At 41.6% G+C, this 20,831-nt stretch overlaps 1 non-coding gene across 1 annotated transcript; it reads right to left on the bottom strand.

The window, feature by feature from the left end:
* Positions 1-1,889: 1,889 nt before the first annotated feature.
* Positions 1,890-1,993, bottom strand: LOC128049118 (U6 spliceosomal RNA). The gene has a single exon (XR_008199486.1). It is a non-coding gene; the product is annotated as a U6 spliceosomal RNA (small nuclear RNA).
* Positions 1,994-20,831: the final 18,838 nt, after the last annotated feature.

The raw sequence follows: 20,831 nt of genomic DNA, 5'->3' as shown, positions 1-20,831 counted from the left end.
TATCCTCAATTGTGTCACACTCATTCATCTTTTTTGCTACTTAAAAACCACTTCCCAGCATCGTAAGTCCTCTACTAGAAAATATATGGGATGAGAGAAAAAAAAAAAACCACCTCATTTTAATTAAATTTTCATGTTTCTGGGTTGTTGGAAGTAGTAGCACGCTTTTAAACCTCTGCCTTCTTTAGCTGTTCTTAGTGAGAATTCCAGAAGTCTTCCAGTTTAGTCCCTAGTCTTATTTCTTGAAATATTTCCTATCAGGAAAGAAATTATTAGTTAATAGTGTCAGTTGCTAAGGCTGATCTTCTTGAGACTCCCTTGGACTGTAAGGAGATCCAACCAGTCCATTCTGAAGGAGATCAGTCATGGGTGTTCTTTGGAAGGAATGATGCTAAAGCTGAAACTCCAGTACTTTGGCTACCTCATGCGAAGAGTTGACTCATTGGAAAAGACTCTGATGCTGGGAGGGATTGGGGGCAGGAGGAGAAGGGGACGACAGAGGATGAGATGGCTGGATGGCATCACCGACTCGATGGACACAAGTCTGAGTGAACTCCGGGAGTTGGTGACGGACAGGGAGGCCTGGCGTGCTGCGATTCATGGGGTGGCAAAGAGTCGGATACAACGGAGCGATTAAACTGAACTGAACTTAACTGAAGGCTGATCTTCAGGCTGTTTTACAGAAAACAGCTCTTCAGTTCCATAGCTCAGACTTTCCTGTAACTTTTCTCTTTACTTGAACTTATTTCCCTCCCTGCTGCAAATAAGTCTATCCAACTCTCATCTTAAGGCGTGATTTTGAATTAATTCCACCTCTGTGCTTTCTCATGTGCCATTCATCTCATCAGAAATGTCTTCTTTTGAGACATTTCTGTGGTAACCTGTGCCTAAGAACTGCTTCTTGACCATGGAGATGAGATTTCTCAGCTTAATTCCATGCCACGCTGATCATTCTATTACTGGGCAATTCTCTACTCACTAGGGTTCTCTTACTAGTTCTTGATATACTTTATTGCTGTTTTACTTACAGTTCAGCTGTTAGCTTATACATTTATATAAACTGTCAGTGATTTTAAAACTTGATTATTATTAAAATCACCTAAGAGTCCCTGGGACTGCAAGGAGATCAACCAATCAATTCTGAGGAGATCAGACCTGGGATTTCTTTGGAAGGAATGATGCTAAAGCTGAAACTCCAGTACTTTGGCCACCTCATGCGAAGAGTTGACTCATTGGAAAAGACTCTGATGCTGGGAGGGATTGGGGGCAGGAGGAGAAGGGGACGACAGAAGATGAGATGGCTGGATGGCATCACTGACTCGATGGATGTGAGTCTGAGTGAACTCTGGGAGTTGGTGATGGACAGGGAGGCCTGGCATGCTGCGATTCATGGGGTCGCAAAGAGTGGGACACGACTGAGCAACTGAACTGAACTGAAGCAGCTCTAAAAATACAGTTTCCAAGGTTCCCCACTCCATACTTACTGAAACTAAATATTTAACCTTTATGCTGCATAACGGATAAGGCAATGGCACCCCACTCCAGTACTCTTGCCTGGAAAGTCCCATGGACGGAGGAGCCTGGTAGGCTACAGTCCATGGGGTCGCTAAGAGTTGGACACGACTGAACGACTTCACTTTCACTTTTCACTTTCATGCACTGGAGAAGGAAATGGCAACCCACTCCAGTATTCTTGCCTGGAGAATCCCAGGGGCGGGGGAGCATGGTGGGCTGCCGTCTATGGGGTCGCACAGAGTCGGACACGACTGAAGCGACTTAGCAGCAGCAGCAGCAGGCTGCATAATCTATGTTTTCAAGTTCCTTTTTTTAGTATGATTGACATGAAGAATGCCATATATTTAATGTATAGAAAAGAAGCATATATCTGTAAAAAAATGAAATGTTTCATGAATTTGTGTATTCTCCTTATCTAGGGGTCATGCTAATCTCTGTATTGTTCTAAGTTTAGTATGAGTGAGTCAAAGTTGCTCAGTCTGTCCAACTCTTTGCAACCCCATGGACAGTAGCCTGTCAGGCTCCTCTGTCCATGTGATTCTCCAGGCAAGATGCTGGAGTGGGTTGCCCATTCCTTTCTCCAGGGGATCTTCCCAATCCAGGGATCGAACCTGAGTCTCTCACATTGCAGGCAGATTCTTTACTGTCTGAGCCACCAGGGAAGACAAAATCTGGGCTTTAGAGGGGCATACCCGGATTTTAGTGTACATGCTGCTGAAGTGAGCACTTTAATCTATATTTTTATTTTATATTTTAAGCAAACTCTCTAATGGATTTTAATATGACTGATTTGCTAGCATGTATTGGTGGTGGTGGTTTAGTCACTGTGTTGTATCTGACTCTTGCGACCCCATGGACTGTGGCCCTCCAGGCTCCTCTGTCCACGGAATTCTCCAGGCAAGAATACTGGAGTAGGTTGCCATTTCTTTCACCAGGGGTTTTTCCCAATCCAGGGATCAGATCCAGGTCTCCCACATTGCAGGTAAATTCCTTACCAGCTGAGCCACCAGGGAAGCCCCAAACATGTATTGAGTACCATCAATTTAGATACCCTATAAATGATAGTAGCTGAGCATAATGAAACTTAGATACACTCAGTTTCTGCCCAGGCTTGTAGATGGATATCTGTCTGCACGAGGACCATGTATTCTCTGGGCCTGATTGCTACTGATCTTTCCTTCTGGTTGAGAGTTGCTCTTTTAGCAAAGAATGTAATGACAGCTGGTCTAGTCTGGAGAACCTAGGGAGCAAATAAATACGAAATAGCTGTTTTATCAAAAAATCCCTCCCTGGGGAGAAGGGGGCTTTGGGGTGACAGCAAATGGGTATAGATTTTTGGAGGGGATAATGAAAATATTCCTGTGGTGATGGTTACAAAACTCTGGATATACTAAACTATATCTTGATAAAGCTGTTAAAAAAAATCCCTCCTACTAACCAGGTGTTGGCATCACTCAAAATTTTAATTCATCACTTGTCATTCTTTTTCTGGAAAAGCCAATCTTGTTTATTTCTCTCATTTTGTCACTTTCTTATATCATTATTTAAATTCTTTTTTTTTCCCCTTTCTTAAAATTTTCCTTCTCTGTATGAGAATGTTCCCTTTTATTTATCTTATTCCATTTGACAAATTTCTATCCTCATTCCCTTGTCAGCACTTATGACTGTACTTACATCATCCTAAACTGAGGACTATGTTATTCTTTTAAAAATTAGAATACATTTACATACACTATAAAATAGCCTGATATCTCTCCATAGAAAGTCAGTTATACGGGTACCTTTTGTGAACCTGCAATATTCTTATCTCTACCAGCTAGACTGAAATATTTAATTCAAAGCTAATGCATTTGAAGAAATCCTGTCCAGTTACATTCTCTTCAGATATTTTGGTCTGGATCTCACTATAGTTGAGAGAGACAGTCAAGAAAACAGATTCTGTTTTGTAGATTGAAAAGCTACACATAAGCTTTATCTAAAGAGCTTTCTTATAGAATGGAGGGATGAGCAGAGCATACTGCTTACAAAATTTAAGCCAGAGCATTAAAATTGAAAGCATCAAAGCAATATTTAGCTACTTAGCAATCATTTTGATAACTGAAGGATTTTGGAGTTTAAGAAAATTGCAATACATCAAAAGACTGAATCTGAGAAATTAATGTAACAGAAAGATGCTGGCCTATGAATTAAATTTTGTAGCCCCAACAAAGGAAACCTCAATAAGAGAGAAGCAATTAATTAATTAGTTCTATAAAGGCTAGCAAAGTCAGCATCTTCATTACAATGATTTGCCTCCAACTTGATACAACGGATTTCATTTCAAATTTTCCCACTCTTAGTCCAGCTTCTTTCCTCAGCTTCCCACTGATGCCTTTTCTTTAATATGGATACAACAGTGTTAGAGCTCTTGATTACATTCTGGATATTTACTAGGCAAATATGATGGTGCCATTTAAATTTGGAATTTATTGTATGAATTAATGGGCTTCTCAGGTAGTGCAGTGGTAAAGAATCCACCTGCCAATGCAGGAGATGTAAGAGACTTGGGTTCAACCCCTGGGTCAGGAAGATCCCCTGGAGGAGGAAATGGCAACCCACTCCGGATAATTCCATGAACAGAGGAACCTGACAGAGTACAGTCTACGGGGTCTCAAAGAGTGGGAGATGACTAACTATACATTTCCTCTAATCATTCACTAAAGCAAAAAAATGATATTTATGATCTTTTCTTTCTCTTGTTGTATTTTTACCCACCCCTTTCTACAAGGACAACCTCTTATTGTGTGTTTCTTTACTGCAAAGGTTTTGGCCAAATCTAAAGAAAATTGTCTGTGTCATTTGACCAAGACTGTATCTTTATGCCTTTAATTAATATGTCTCTACATCACAAATGGAAAACAATGTCATAGTGGTGATCACTTACCTTATCCCTCATAAAAAGCAACAACAAAAAATCTACTTTTCTCCATGCTTCTCCCCCTTTACTGATTCCATGGAGTTTCTTTGTCCCTTGTCATAACACTCACTTCAAGGTGTGACCCTAAAACAATCACTTAATATTTGAAGAACATTCAAATAGTCAGTTATATACTTACACTTAGAACATCTTTGTTAATCAAAATGTAGAACATAAATTTACCAGAAATGGGCTTATCTGGAAGTCAAATGTTTTCTGAGACTTTATTAACATGATACAACCTGGAAGGTTAAATCTAATATCAACAACAAGAAGTCTAACATGAGGAATTTAAAAAACACAAATTGATTGGTATACATGTTGAAGTTTGCTGAGTGAGAGAAGCAACTTGCATAACACTTCTTTTTACTAAGGTGAATTGAATTTATATTTTCAAACAAATGTAATCTGATTTATCTGATTTGGAGGAGACAAACATAAACGTTTGAATACATATCCCTCTGATAAATATATCTATATATGTGCTGTGCTTAGTTGCTCAGTCATGTCCAGTGCTTTGTGACCTCAGGACTATAGCCTGTCAGGCTCCTCTGTCGATAGACTTCTCCAGGCAAGAATGCTGGAGTGGGTTGCCATGCCATTCTCCAAGGGAACCTTCCCAACCCAGAGATAGAACTCAGGTCTCCCACATTGCAGTCGGATTCTTTACCATCTGAGCCACCAGGGAAGCCCATGTATATATACACTTTAAGTTCGTTAAGTTGACTCATCCATATGAGAATTCTCTAGATTGTCAGTTAGCAGCTAAAATTTGTTGTACCTATCCTTAGAATTTTCTATCTAGTTCTCATGTTTGGAATTTATATATTTGAAGTTAATACTCATACTTTAATACATAAAACTCTTTATATCCAGATAATTTTGTCTATGATAAAAAAGTGATTGAAAATTATATAGGTAATATATACTCTTAAAAAGTAAATAGGTAGCACATACTGGTGAAAAGTAAAAACAAGAAAGAGAAAAAATAAATTATTTCCAGTCTTGTGAAAATACATCCCAAATTCCAAAGTCAAATTTGGAATTATAAGTTATATCCTTATCCTCTTTCAGGCTTCACTTTCTTTAAGGTATGGTTCCTTGGGAAGTAGTTATAATTCATTGTTAAATTAATTTTTAAACTTTTTATTTTATATTGGGGTATAGCCAATTAACAATTTTGTGATAGTTTCAAGTAAAGAGTGAAGGGGCTCAGCCATACATAGACATGTAACTATTCTCCCCCAAACTCCCCTCCCATCCAGGCTGCCACATAATATTGAGCAGAGTTTCATGTTCTAAACAGTAGTTCCTTAATTATTCATTTAAAATATAACAGTGTGTACATGTTCATCCCAATCTCCCTAACAATCTCTTCTTCCCACCCTTCCCTCCCTGAAACACAATTTTTAATATTAAGAAAGTAGAAAACTTCTGTAAAGAACCCTAACCCTTTCACAATCTTTGATGATAATCACTTTGATGATAGTGACATTGCTTTGCACAATATTCAGTGTTATGCAATTATTTCCTGTCAGATAAAGGCTTAGGGCAAAGGGAAAATGTTCCAGGAATCTATCAAGACTAGTGTCATGAATGAGAACTTGTTCCTTCCTCAGAACATGTTCTTGATGAGAATTCTACCCACAACCCCATAGGCAGTCATGTCCTGCAGCAGATGGTAAGCAAGGCGCCTCTGTCTTCTCCCCTCAAACCCTTCTTTGTGTGAACGCTCACAGGATTATGCACCTGGGGTGGGGCTGAGGGGGAGCAAGCTCACAGTGTTCTCTTTGGAATTACCATTACCTCAAATAATAAGGTTTCTGTCAACTTGTTTTGGTTTTGACAAATCATAAAATTTTCCAGACTCTTTTTGCCTTGAGAGGTGGACTTTCTTTTAGGCAGAGTGAGTCTGGGAACCAATGGCTCCTGCTAGGAAATGGGTGCAGCCAGTGCAGCCCCTTTGCATCCAGTGGCTAAGACTCCAAGAGACCAAAGCAGGGGGCACAGGTTTGATTCCTGGTTGGGGAACTAGATTCAACATGCAGCAACTAAGACCCAGGGCAGCCAAATATTTTAAAAAGGAAAGCTTTCCCTCAAAAAAATAATAAAAAAATTTTTTTTGTTGTTGTCAAAAAGAAACTACATTTACTCACCCAGTGCTTTAAATATCATTATATTAAGAATGGGGTTTGTATGTAGAATTTTCTTTCCTTTTGCTGGGTGGAAACTCACAACCTGTGTTTGGATTCTGCTTCTGTCACTTAGAGACAAATAGTCTCTGATGAGTAACTGAAATACCCGGTGCTTCTCTTTCTTTGTCTATGAATGGGAATAATTATAACAGCAATGATTTATAAGGTTATTGTGGGAATTAGGTGGCGCTGGAGTGGCGAGCGGTGTCTGTGTGGCTTGGAGCAGCAAGCGGCAGAGAGGAGATACCCCACGTCCAAGGTCAGAAAAGCCCCAGCAAGATGGTAGGAGGGGTGAATTCGCATTCAGAATCAAACCCCAGTTCCACCAGAGATGCCCAGAGGGCTCAAACAAACCTTGTGCACACCAGGACCCAGGGACCACACAGAGACAGAGACAGAACTGTGTTTGAGCGTCTCTGGTGGAGGTACAGGTTGGCAGTGGTCTGCCGCCGGGACAGGGGCTCTGGGTGTGGGTATGGCATAAACCCTCTTGGAGGAGGTCGCCGTTAACCCTACTATAGAGCTGCCAGAACTTACATGGGACTGGGAAATAGACTCTTGCAGGGCACAACAGAGCCTTGTGCACCTGGACCCAGGAGAAAGGAACAGTGACCCCACGGGAGACTTGCCTGTGGGTGTCCGGGAGTCTCCGTTGAAGGCGTGGGTCGGTGATGGCCTGCTGCAGGGTTGAGGGCATGGAGTGTAGCAGTACATGCCTGGATTCTTTTGAGACAGGTCACCACTATCTTCATTACCTCTACCATAGTTTGAGTGAGTGAGTGACTGAAGTCGCTCAGTCGTGTCCGACTCTTTGCGACCCCAGTGACTGTAGCCTACTAGGCTCCTATGTCCATAGGATTTTCCAGGCAAGAGTACTGGAGTGGATTGCCACTTCCTTCTCCAGGGGATCTTCCCAACCCAGGGATCGAACCCGGGTCTCCCACATTGTAGACAGACATTTTACCATCTGAGCCACCAGGGAAGTCCCAGGTAAATAGCAGGGAGGGAACACAGCTCCACCCATAAAGAGAAAATTGGATTAAAGATTTACTGAGCATGGCCCCGCCCATCAGAACAAGACCTAGTTTCCTCCTCAGTCAGTCTATCCCATCAGGAAGCTTTCATAAGCCTCTTATCCTTCTCCATCAGAGGACTGCTGCTGCTGCTAAGTCATTTGAGTCATGCCTTACTCTTAGCGACCCCGTGGACAGCAGCATACCAGGCTCCTCCATCCATGGGATTTTCCAGGCACGAGTGCTGGAGTGAAATGCCATTGCCCTCTCTGCCATCAGAGGGCAGATAACTGAAAACTCACCATCACAGAAAACTAACCAATCTAATCACATGGACCACAGCCTTGTCTAACTCAATGAAACTGTAAGTCATGCCGTGTAGGGCCACCCAAGACGGATGGGTCATGGTGGAGAGTTCAGAAAAAATGTGGTTCACTGGAGAAGGGAATGGAAAACCACTACAGTATTCCTGCCTTCAGAACCCCATGAACAGTATGAAAAGGAAAAAAGATAGGACACTGAAAGATGAACTCCCTAGGTTGGTAGGTGCCCAATATGCTACTGGAGATCAGCGGAGAAATAACTCCAGAAAGAATGAAGAGATGGAACCAAAGCAAAAACAACACCTGGCTGTGGATGTGACTGGTGATAGAAGCAAGGTGCAATCCTGTAAAGAGCAATATTGCATAGGAACCTGAAATGGTACATACATCAGCTCAGTCCAGTTGCTCAGTCGTGTCCAACTGTTTGCGATCCCATGTATCGCAGCACGCCAGGCCTCCCTGTCCATCACCAACTCCCAGAGTTCACTCAGACTCACGTCCATCGAGTCAGTGATGCCATCCAGCCATCTCATCCTCTGTCATCCCCTTCTCCTCCTGCCCCGAATCCCTCCCAGCATTAGAGTCTTTTCCAATGAGTCAACTCTTCTCATGAGGTGGCCAAAGTACTGGAGTTTCAGCTTTAGCATCATTCCCTCCAAAGAAATCCCAGGGCTGATCTCCTTCAGAATGGACTGGTTGGATCTCCTTGCAGTCCAAGGGACTCTCAAGAGTCTTCTCCAACACCACAGTTCAAAAGCATCAATTCTTCGGTGCTCAGCTTTCTTCACAGTCCAACTCTCACATTCATACATGATCACAGGAAAAACCATAGCCTTGACTAGGCAGACCTTAGTTGGCAAAGTAATGTCTCTGCTTGTGAATATGCTATCTAGGTTGGTCATAGCTTTTCTTCCAAGGAGTAAGCGTCTTTTAATTACATGGCTGCATTCACCATCTGCAGTGATTTTGGAGCCCAAAAAATAAAGTCTGACACTGTTTCTACTGTTTCCCCATCTATTTGCCATGAAGTGATGGGACCGGATGCCATGATCTTAGTTTTCTGAATGTTGAGCTTTAAGCCAACTTTTTCACTCTCCTCATTCTCTTTCATCAAGAGGCTTTTTAGTTTTTCTTCCCTTTCTGCCATAAGGGTGATGTCATCTGCATATCTGAGGTTATTGATATTTCTCCCAGCAATCTTGATTCCAGCTTGGGCTTCTTCTGGCCCAATGTTTCTCATGATGTACTCTGCATATAAGTTAAATAAGCAGGGTGACAATATACAGCCTTGACGTACTCCTTTTCCTATTTGGAACCAGTCTGTTCCATGTCCAGTTCTAACTGCAGTACTTGGATGCAATCTCAAAAACGACAGAATGATCTCTGTTCGTTTCCAAGGCAAACCATTCAATATCACAGTAATCCAAGTCAATGCCCCAACCAGTAATGCTGAAGAAGCTGAAGTTGAACGGTTCTATGAAGACCTACAAGACCTTTTTGAACTAACACCCAAAAAAGATGTCCTTTTCATTATAGGGGACTGGAATGCAAAAGTAGGAAGTCAAGAAACACCTGGAGTAACAGGCAAATTTGGCCTTGAAATGTGGAATGAAGCAAGGCAAAGACTAATAGAGTTTTGCCAAGAAAATACACTGGTACATACATGAATCAAGACAAACTGGAAGTGGTCAAACAGGAGATGGCAAGAGAGAACGTCGACATTTTAGGAATCAGAGAAGTAAAATGGACTGGAATGGGTGAATTTAATTCTGATGACCATTATATCTACGACTGTGGGCAAGAATCCCTTAGAAGAAACGGAGTAACCATCATAGTCAACCAAAGAGTCAAAATGCAGTACTTGGATGCAATCTCAAAAATGACCAAATGATCTCTGTTTGCTTCTGAGGCAAACCTTCAATATCACCGCTATCCAACTCTATGCCCCGACCAGAAATGCTGAAGAAGCTGAAGTTGAACGGTTCTATGAAGACTTACAGACCTTCTAGAATTAACACCTAAAAAAAGATGTCCTTTTCATTATAGGAGACTGGAATGCAAAAGTAGGAAGTCAAGAAACGCCTGGAGTAACAGGCAAATTTGGCCTTGGAGTACAGAATGCAGCAGGGCAAAGGCTAATAGTTCTGCCAAGAGAATGCACTGGTCATAGCAAACACCCTCTTCCAACAACACAAGAGAAGATTCTACACATGGACATCACCAGATGGTCAACACGGAAATCAGACTGATTATATTCTTTGCAGCCAAAGATAGAAAAGCTCTCTACAGTCAGCAAAAACAAGACAGGAGCTGACTGTGGCTCAGATCATGAACTCCTTATAGCCAAACAGAGATTTAAATTGGAGAAAGTGGGGAAAACCACTAGACCATTCAGGTATAACCTAAATCAAATCCCTTATGAATATACAGTAGAAGAGAGAAATAGATTTAAGGGACTAGATCTCATAGACAGAGTGCCTGATAAACTATGGATGGAAGTTCATGACATTGCACAGGAGAGAGGGATAAAGACCATCCCCATGGAAAAGAAATGCAAAAAGCAAAATGGCTGTCTGAGGAGGCCTTACAAATAGCTGTGAAAAGAAATGAAAAGCAAAGGAGAAAAGGAAAGATAAAAGCATCTGAATGCAGAGTTCCGAAGAAGAGCAAGGAGAGATAAGACAGCCTTCCTCAGCGATCAATGCAAAGAAATAGAGGCAAACAACAGAATGGGAAAGACTAGAGATCTCTTCAAGAAAATGAGAGATACCAAGGGAACATTTCATGCAAAGATGGGCTCAATAAAGGACAAAAATTGTATGGACCTAATCCCTCCCAGCATCAGAGTCTTTTCCAATGAGTCAACTCTTCACATGAGGTGGCCAAAGTACTGGAGTTTCAGCTTTAGCATCATTCCCTCCAAAGAAATCCCAGGGTTGATCTCCTTCACAATGGACTGGTTGGATCTCCTTGCAGTCCAAGGGACTCTCAAGAGTCTTCTCCAACCCCACAGTTCAAAAGCATCAATTCTTTGGTGCTCAGCCTTCTTCACAGTCCAACTCTCACATCCATACATGACCACAGGAAAAACCATAGCCTTGACTAGATGGACCTTAGTCGGCAAAGTAATCTCTGCATTTGAATATGGAGAAGCGGATGACAGAGGATGAGATGGCTGGATGGCATCACTAACTCGATGGACGTGAGTCCGAGTGAACTCCGGGAGTTGGTGATGGACAGGGAGGCCTGGCGTGCTGCAATCCATGGGGTCGCAAAGAGTCGGACATGACAGAGAGACTGAACTGAACAGAACTGAACAGAAGCAGAAGCCATTTAGAAGAGGTGGAAAGAGTACACAGAAGACCTGTAAGGAAAAGAGCTTCACACCCAGAAAATCACCATGGTGTGATCACTCATCTAGAGCCAGACATCCTGGAATGTGAAGTCAAGTAGGCCTTAGAAAGCATCACTACGAACAAAGCTAGTGCAGGTGATGGAATTCCAGTTGAGCTGTTTCAAATCGTGAAAGATGATGCTGTGAAAGTGCTGGACTCAATATGCCAGCACATTTGGACAACTCAGCAGTGGTCACAGGACTGGAAAAGGTCAGTTTTCATTCCAATACCAAAGAAAGGCAATGCCAAAGAATGCTCAAACTACCGCACAATTGCACTCATCTCACATGCTAGTAAAATAATGCTCAAAATTCTCCAAGCCAGGCTTCAGTAATATGTGAACTGTGAACTTTCAAATGTTCAAGCTTGTTTTAGAAAAGGCAGAGGATCCAGAGATCAAACTGTCAACATCCGCTGGATCATAGAAAAAGCAAGAGAGTTCCAAAAAGCCATCTATTTCTGCTTTATTGACTATGCCATAGCCTTTGACTGTGTGGATCACAATAAACTGTGAAAAATTCTGAAACAGATGGGAATGCCAAACGATCTGACTTGCCTCTTGAGAAATCTGTATGCAGGTCAGGAATCAATAGTTAGAACAGGACATGGAAGAACAGACTGGTTCCAAATAGGAAAAGGAGTACGTCAAGGCTGTATATTGTCACCCTGCTATTTAACTTATATGCAGAGTACATCATGAGAAACGCTGGGCTGGAAGAAGCACAAGCTGGAATCAAGATTGCTGGGAGAAATATCAATAACCTCAGATATGCAGATGACACCACCCTTATGGCAGAAAGAGAAGAGGAACTAAAAATCCTCTTGATGAAAGAGAAAGAGGAGAGTGAAAATGTCTGCTTAAACCTCAACATTCAGAACACTAAGATCATGGCATCTGGTTCATCACTTCATGGGACATAGATGGGGAAAGAGTGGAAACAGTGTCAGACTTTATTTTTTTGGGCTCCAAAATCACTGCAGATGGTGACTGCAGCCATGAAATAAAAGATGCTTACTCCTTGGAAAGAAAGTTATGACCAACGTAAATAGCATATTCAAAAGCAGAGATATTACTTTGCCAACAATGGTCCATCTAATAAAGGCTATGGTTTTTCCAGTGGTCATGTATGGATATGAGTGTTGGACTGTGAAGAGAGCTGTCAGTCAGTCAGTTCCGTCGCTCAGTCGTGTCCGACTCTTTGCGATCCCATGAATCACAGCATGCCAGGCCTCCCTGTTCATCACTATCTCCTGGAGTTCACTCAGACTCCTGTCCATCGAGTCCATGATGCCATCCAGCCATCTCATCCTTGGTCGTCCCTTTCTCCTACTGCCCCCAATCCTTCCCAGCATCAGAGTCTTTTCCAATGAGTCAACTCTTCACATGAGGTGGCCAAAGTACTGGAGTTTCAGCTTTAGCATCATTCCCTCCAAAGAAATCCCAGGGTTGATCTCCTTCAGAATGGACTGGTTGGATCTCCTTGCAGTCCAAGGGACTCTCAAGAGTCTTCTCCAACCCCACAGTTCAAAAGCATCAATTCTTCGGTGCTCAGCCTTCTTCACAGTCCAAATCTCACATCCATACATGACCACAGGAAAAACCATAGCCTTGACTAGATGGACCTTAGTCGGCAAAGTAATGTCTCTGCTTTTGAATATGCTATCTAGGTTGGTCATAACTTTTCTTCCAAGGAGTAAGCGTTTTAATTTCATGGCTGCAATCACCATCTGCAGTGATTTTGGAGCCCTAAAAAATAAAGTCTGACACTGTTTCCACTGTTTCCCCATCTATTTCCCATGAAGTGATGGGACCGGATGTCATGATCTTCGTTTTCTGAATGTTGAGCTTTAAGCCAACTTTTTCACTCTCCTCTTTCACTTTCATCAAGAGGCTTTTTAGCTCCTCTTCACTTTCTGCCATAAGGGTGATGTCATCTGCATATCTGAGGTTATTGATATTTCTCCCGGCAATCTTGATTCCAGCTTGTGTTTCTTCCAGCCCAGGATTTCTCATGATGTACTTTGCATAGAAGTTAAATACGCAGGGTGACAATATACAGCCTGATGTACACCTTTTCCTATTTGGAACCAGTCTGTTGTTCCATGTCCAGTTCTAACTGTTGCTTCCTGACCTGCATACAGATTTCTCAAGAGGCAGGTCAGGTGGTCTGGTATTCCCATCTCTTTCAGAATTTTCCAGAATTTATTGTGATCCACACAGTCAAAGGCTTTGGCATAGTCAATAAATTAGAAATAGATATTTTTCTGGAACTCTCTTGCTTGTTCCATGATCCAGTGGATTTTGGCAATTTGATCTCTGGTTCCTCTGCCTTTTCTAAAACCAGCTTGAACATCAGGGAGTTCACGGTTCATGTATTGCTGAAGCCTGGCTTGGAGAATTTTGAGCATTATTTTACTAGCATGTGAGATGAGTGCAATTGTGCGGTAGTTTGAGCATTCTTTGGCATTGCCTTTCTTTGGTATTGGAATGAAAACTGACCTTTTCCAGTCCTGTGGCCACTGCTGAGTTGTCCAAATGTGCTGGCATATTGAGTCCAGCACTTTCACAGCATCATCTTTCACGATTTGAAACAGCTCAACTGGAATTCCATCACCTGCACTAGCTTTGTTCGTAGTGATGCTTTCTAAGGCCTACTTGACTTCACATTCCAGGATGTCTGGCTCTAGATGAGTGATCACACCATGGTGATTATCCAGGTCATGAAGATCTTTTCTGTACAGTTCTTCTGTGTATTCTTGCCACCTCTTCTTAATATCTTCTGCTTCTGTTAGGTCCACACCATTTCTGTCCTTTATCGAGCCCATCTTTGCATGAAATGTTCCCTTGGCATCTCCAATTTTCTTGAAGAGATCTCTAGTCTTTCCCATTCTGTTGTTTTCCTCTATTTCTTTGCATTGATGACTGAAGAAGGCTTTCTTATCTCTTCTTGCTTGCTTGAAGAAAGCTGAGCACCAAAGAACTGATACTTTTGAACTGTGGTGTTGGAGAAGACTCTTGAGAGTCCCTTCGACTGCAAGGAGATCCAACTTGTCCATTCTAATGGTAATCATTCCTGGGTGTTCATTGGAAGGACTGATGCTGAAACTGAAATTCCAATACTTTGGCCACCTCATGTGAAGAGCTGACTCATTGGAAAAGACCCTGATGCTGGGAGGGATTGGGAGCAGAAGAAGGGAACGATGGAGGATGAGATGGCTGGGTGTCATCTTCGACTCCATGGACATGTGTTTGAGTGAACTCCGGGAGTTGGTGAGGCCTGGCATGCTGTGATTCATGGGGTCGCAAATAGTTGGACCCGACTGAGCGACTGAACTGAACTGAATTGAACTGAGAGATCTCTTCAAGAAAATTAGACATGCCAAGGGAATATTTCATGCAAAGATGGGTTCATTAAAGGACAGTAATGATATGGGCCTAACAGAAGCAGAAGATATTAAGAAGAGGTTGCAAGAATACTCAGAAGAACTGTACAAGAAAGATCTTCATGACTCAGATAATCACGATGGTGTGATCAGGCACCTATCCAGACTTCCTGCAATGTGAAGCCAAGTGGGCCTTAGGAAGCATCACTATGAACAAAGCCTGTGGAGTTGATGGCATTTCAGTTGAGCTATTTCAAATACTAAAAGAATGATGCTGTTAAAGTGCCACATTCAATATGCCAGCAAATTTGAAAAACTCAGCAGTGGTCACAGGACTTTAAAAGGTCAGTTTTCATTCCAATCCCTAAGAAAGGCAATGCCAAAGAATGCTCAAACTACCATGCAATTTCATTCATCTCACACTCTAACAAAGTAATGCTCAAAAATTTTCAAGCCAGCCTTCATCAATATCAGTGAACTGTGAACTTCCAGATGTTCAAGCTAGTTTTAGAAAAGGTAGAGAAACAAGAGATAAAATTGCTAACATCCACTGGATCATCAAAAAAGCAAGAGAGTTCCAGAAAAACATCTATTTCTACTTTATTGACTATGCCAAAGCCTTTGACTCTGTGCATCATAATAAAGTGTGGAAAATTCTGAAGGAGATGGGAATACCAGACCACCTTACCTGACTCTTGAGAAATATGTATGCAGGTTAGGAAGAAACAGTTAGAACTGGACATGGAACAAGAAACTGGTTCCAAATAGGAAAGGCAGTATGTCAAGGCTGTATATTGTCACCCTGCTTATTTAACTTATATGCAGAATACATGATGAGAAATGCTGGGCTGGATGAAACACTAATTGGAATCAGTATTCCTTGGAGAACTATCAACAACCTGAGATATGCAGAGGACATAACCGTTATGGCAGAAAGTGAAGAAGAACTAAAGAGCCTCCGATGAAAGTGAAAAAGGAGAGTGAAAAAGCTGGCTTAAACCTCAGCATTCAGAAAACCAAGATAATGGCATCCGGTTCATCACTTCATGGGAAATAGATTGGGACACAGTGGAAACAGTGGCAGACTTTATTTTTGGGGGCTCCCAAATCAGTGCAGATGATGAATGCAGCCATGAAATAAAAAGATGCTCACTCATTGGAAGAAAAGTTATGACCAATCTAGACAGTATATTAAAAAGCAGAGACATTATTTTGTCAACAAAGGTCCTTCTAGTCAAGGCTATGGTTTTTCCATTAGTCATGTATGGATGTGAGATTTGGATTATAAAGAAAGCTGATCGCCAAAGAATTGATGCTTTTGAACTGTGGTGTTGGAGAAGACTCTTGAGAGTCTCTTGGACTGCAAGGAGATCCAACCAGTCCCTCCTAAAGGAAATAACTCCTAAATATTCATTGGAAGGACTGACATTGAAGCTGAAATTCCAATACTTTGGCCACCTGATGCAAAGAACTCGCTCATCACTGACTGAATGGAAATTAGTTTGAGCAAACTCAGGGAGTTGGTGTTGGACAGGGAGGCCTGGCATGCTGCAGTCCATGGGGTTGCAAAGAGTCAGACATGACTGAGTGACTGAACTGAACCGAACTGTGGGAATTACATTGTTGTTGTTCTGTTGCTAAGTTGTGTCCACCTCTTTGCGATTCCATGAACTACAGCTCGCCAGGCTTCCCTGTCCATCACCAACTCCCTGAGTTTGCTCAAACTCATGTTCATTGAGTCTAGTGATGCCATACAACCATCTCATCCTCTGTCAACCCCTTCTCCTCTTGCCCTCCATCTTTCCTACTATCAGAATCTTTTCCAATGAGTCAATTAGTATACTTAAAGTGATCAGCACAGTGCCTGCCATGTAGAAAACATTGGATAGGTCCCTTTTAAGATTAAATTTTACACACACACACACACACACACACACACACACACACCCCTTCAAAGTCCTACTCATGGAGACTATTACTGTGAGCATTGTGTGTTTCATGTCAGCCAGGCACCTATACGGACCCCTCTAAATGATTTTCCTGGGATTAGTAATCAGAAAGAACTTTAAAAAGGAGGCATCACAGGTTCTCTATGAAGATAAGACAGGAAAACAGAGGCAAAGAACTAGGGAAAAAAATGAATGATATGGAACTTTATCAGTGGCAAGTAAAAGAATGTCTTACTAGCAGAGATTTAAAAATACCAAACATTTATTATCTCATTTGGCACAAGTTCTGAGGAACGTGGAAGCAGCATTAATTCAGCAGCTCACCGATGCCATCAAGAAGTTTCTTCCATTGTTTCTGCTTTACTTCTTAGGTTTATCAGTATTATTTGCCTTTTTGGCCACAGTTTGGCTACTAAAGTACCAAAAATGGTTTCTTCCCAACAATATCCCAATCTGGGGAAGAAAGGAGTCAGTAAAAAACAAAATTTTCTGCTCCAGAATCTCTCTCTTTCTTTTCCTTTCTCTTTCTCTCTCTCTCTGCTTCTTTCTCTCTTCTCTACCAGAGAGCAAAATCACTCTGGTTGCTGTATCAGGAGACATCCCTGTGTAGGTCCTTAGTCAGATTCAATTTCAATTTCTCATTGTTAGGTCAAAGTATAGTAATTGGAGGTGTGTTCCTTAGAAATTCTACTTCATGGCTGAAGTACTCGTAACTGCTGGGAATCTGGGTGGCTGTTAGTTCTCGGATGAATTCACACAGAATTTCCCTGAATATCAGAAAGACTTTTTACACAACTCCCCTCTTCTTCCTCCTCTTCCTTAGAGGCATCTCTGTATTCAGTAATGGTTGCTGTGGTGGTATAAATACAGTCCATGGGGTCACGAAGAGTCAACCCCATGGACTGAGCACATGATACTTACGTGGAAAGTTAATTGCAATCATAAAGTGAAGTGAAAGTGAAGTTGCTCAGTCATGTCTGACTCTTTGCGACCCCATGGACTGTAGCCCACCAGGCTCCTCCGTCCATGGGATTCTCCGGGCAAGAATACTGGAGTGGGTTGCCATTTCCTTCTCCAGGAATTGCAATCATAAAGAAGTAGCAAATAACTGTTTTTCTTTTGTCTCTTATTTATCCATGATGATGTAAAGACTTGGCTCCCTTGCCTTAATGTGCACGTACATGCTCAGTTGCTCAGTCGTGTCTGACTCTTTGCAGCCCCATGGACTGTAGCCCACCAGGCTCCTCTGTCCATGGAATTTTCCAGGTGAGAATACTGAAGTGGGTTGCCATTTCCTTTCCAGGGGATATTACTGACCTAGGGAGTGAACCTGGATCTCCTGCGTCTCCTTTATCGGCAGGTGAATTCTTTACCACGACACCACTTGGAAGTGCCTTGCCTTAAAGTAGGAGAAGCTCTAAAAGACCACCCCGGCATCAAAGCTCACTATGGGCCCAAACTTTTACTGTGACCCATTGCAGCTCAACTCTTCTGTCTGTACAATTCTGATCCTTTATCCTGTACTGGTGTTGGTCTTCAAAGTTGTCCCCAATAAACACCCTACACACATATCTCCATCCAGGGTTTGCGTTCCAGGGAACCGGACCTGTGAAAACCAGTCACTGTCAGAGGAGACTGTGATAATGTGATTGGCTTAAACACTTATTGGCTTCCCTTGTGGCTCAGATAGTAAAGCGTCTGCCTACAGTGCAGGAGACCCAGGTTTGATTCCTGGATCGGGAAGAAGGAAATGGCAATCCACTCCAGCACTCTTGCCTGGAAAATCCCATGGATGGAAGAGCCTGATAGGCTACAGTCCATGGGGTCGCAAAGAGTCGGACACGACTGAGCGACTTCACTTTCTTTAAACACTTATGCTCCATCCGAAAGTACACTGAGGCCAGAGATTTCATTTTACTCCTCTGGTTTCTCCTTCATAGTCTGCTTTATTCGTTCTTCCTCAAGCTGCTCCTACTTTGTGTTTTAATATTTGAATGCCTCCTTGCTTTTCTTCTCCATACAGACTCACTGCCTGAGTGAACTCCTCCCATCCATGATCTGTGTGCTAACATCACCCACATATATTTATTTATTTTTTAACCTTGACCTCTCTCTCAAATTTCTAACAATGTTTTTGTTGTTCAACTTCCAACCTATTATCTCCATTTGAGTGTATAAAATCACAAACTCCCTGCATCCAAAGACAAATTCCTATTTTCCCATTCAAGCTTGCAGCAGCCCAGGGAATCTATTTCTCAGTAGCTCGACTGGTAAGCATGGGAATAATCTCTGTGTCCAACTCTTTGCGACCCTATGGACTATAGCTTACCAGGTTCCTCTGTCCATGGGATTCTCCAAGCAACAATACTGGAGTAGGTTGCCATGCCCTCCTCCAGGGGATCTTCCCAACTTGAGGATCAAACCCATGTCTGTAAAGTCTTCTGCGTTAGCAGGCGGGTTCTTTTACCACCAGCACCACCTAGGATGTCCCCATTTCCTCATCCTTTTATCCAGTCCATCAGGAAATTCTACTGATTTTACCCTCAAGATATACCTGGAACTTGATAACTTCTATCTTCACCATTGCAACCCTGGTCCAAGTACTTGAATGGATTCCTTGAATATAATAGGTATAGACTCTGGGGTGTGTGTGTTTAAATGAGTACAAAAAAAAAATATGAGTACTGATTATCTACGTATGTGACATACAATGTTTTGGTAAACTAGGTATAAAGGAATTCTTAACACAGTGAAATAAGCTTTTGTAGTCCTTCACATGGGCTGACATAAGTAGTTTATCTAGGATGATTCAATAAATATACGTTTATTAAGGGCCCAGTTCTAGCTTAGGTACTATTTCTGGGGTACATTGAGCAGAGAGAGTATAAAATAAATAAGCCTAACCATCTTTTACTGTCACTCTATTATTAATTTGTTGAATACTGATAGACCCTGGGACACTTTGTTTCCAATATTTTGAACTCCACAACTGGAGAATTTATCTATAGCTTCTTCCTGTCTGTAACAGAGTCTTAGTAGAGTCAGGGCCTGCATTGAAATTGGTAGAGCAATGAATTCATTTCCACCCCTCTTTCCTCCAATTTTGTCCTGCCACCATCTTCTCAGTATTAACTCATTGCTTCAACTATAGTGTTAGGTAAAGGGTAGACAACAAGTATTGCTTTTCAGGAGTAAGTGATAAGCTCAGACCAATAAAATAATTTTTAGAGAAATAAACTGTCCTTGGATTACCCTCTCGATCATGTGAGTGAATTCAATAAATCCATCAGCTAATTTGTGACTAAGTATACTTCCCCCTCCACACATGCTTTGTTATTTTATTGGAAAGAGTGTTTTATGTCTCCTGTGTTTCTTTTTACATCATTAAGCTCACGTGAAATCCTCTTAAAGGTGATCTCCTCTTCTGCCTCTCCGGGAATCTGGGCTCTCGCTTTCTCTGGATGCTGGAAGATTTCATATTCAGTACTCTGAATTCTGTCTAAAAACTTGAATTCAGAATTGACAACAGTAAAGCAAAATTGTTAGCATTGGTATCAAACAAAACCTTGAGTTTTCTAGGATGAAAATTATGAATCATGTAATGAAAAAAAGAAAATCAGAGACTTGGATGCAAAAATCACAGCATTTAATGAAACAAACTCTGGTAAGGACTCATAGCAGAGTGAACTCTATTCAGAATGTGAGGTGGTTCATAGATTTCTGCCAGGTTTGAGACAGGAGAATGAGTTCATTCAAAGTAAATTGTTTTCTACCTGGGATTTAAAAACAGTTCAAACAATAAATAAATGTGTGTATGTACATATAAATACATACATAGAGGTGGATAAACAAACACATATTTATAGACATTCACAAATACACATTAGCGTACACATGATGTGTATAAAATATGTACATACATATTAATAACATATCAATTCATAAAACAAACGAGAGTTTTAAAAAATGAAACATTTATGCAAAGCACAAAGTTTCAAATTCTTTAAAGTTATTTTAAAGACATTAATAAAAATCTTAATGCTGTCCTATTAGAGTACTTACCTAATGTACATAATTGTACAGACCGTGTGAAGCACCAGA

Source organism: Budorcas taxicolor, chromosome 5 (assembly GCF_023091745.1).
Source record: "Budorcas taxicolor isolate Tak-1 chromosome 5, Takin1.1, whole genome shotgun sequence".
NCBI lineage: Eukaryota > Metazoa > Chordata > Mammalia > Artiodactyla > Bovidae > Budorcas > Budorcas taxicolor.
This window is presented reverse-complemented; position numbering and strand designations above follow the sequence as displayed.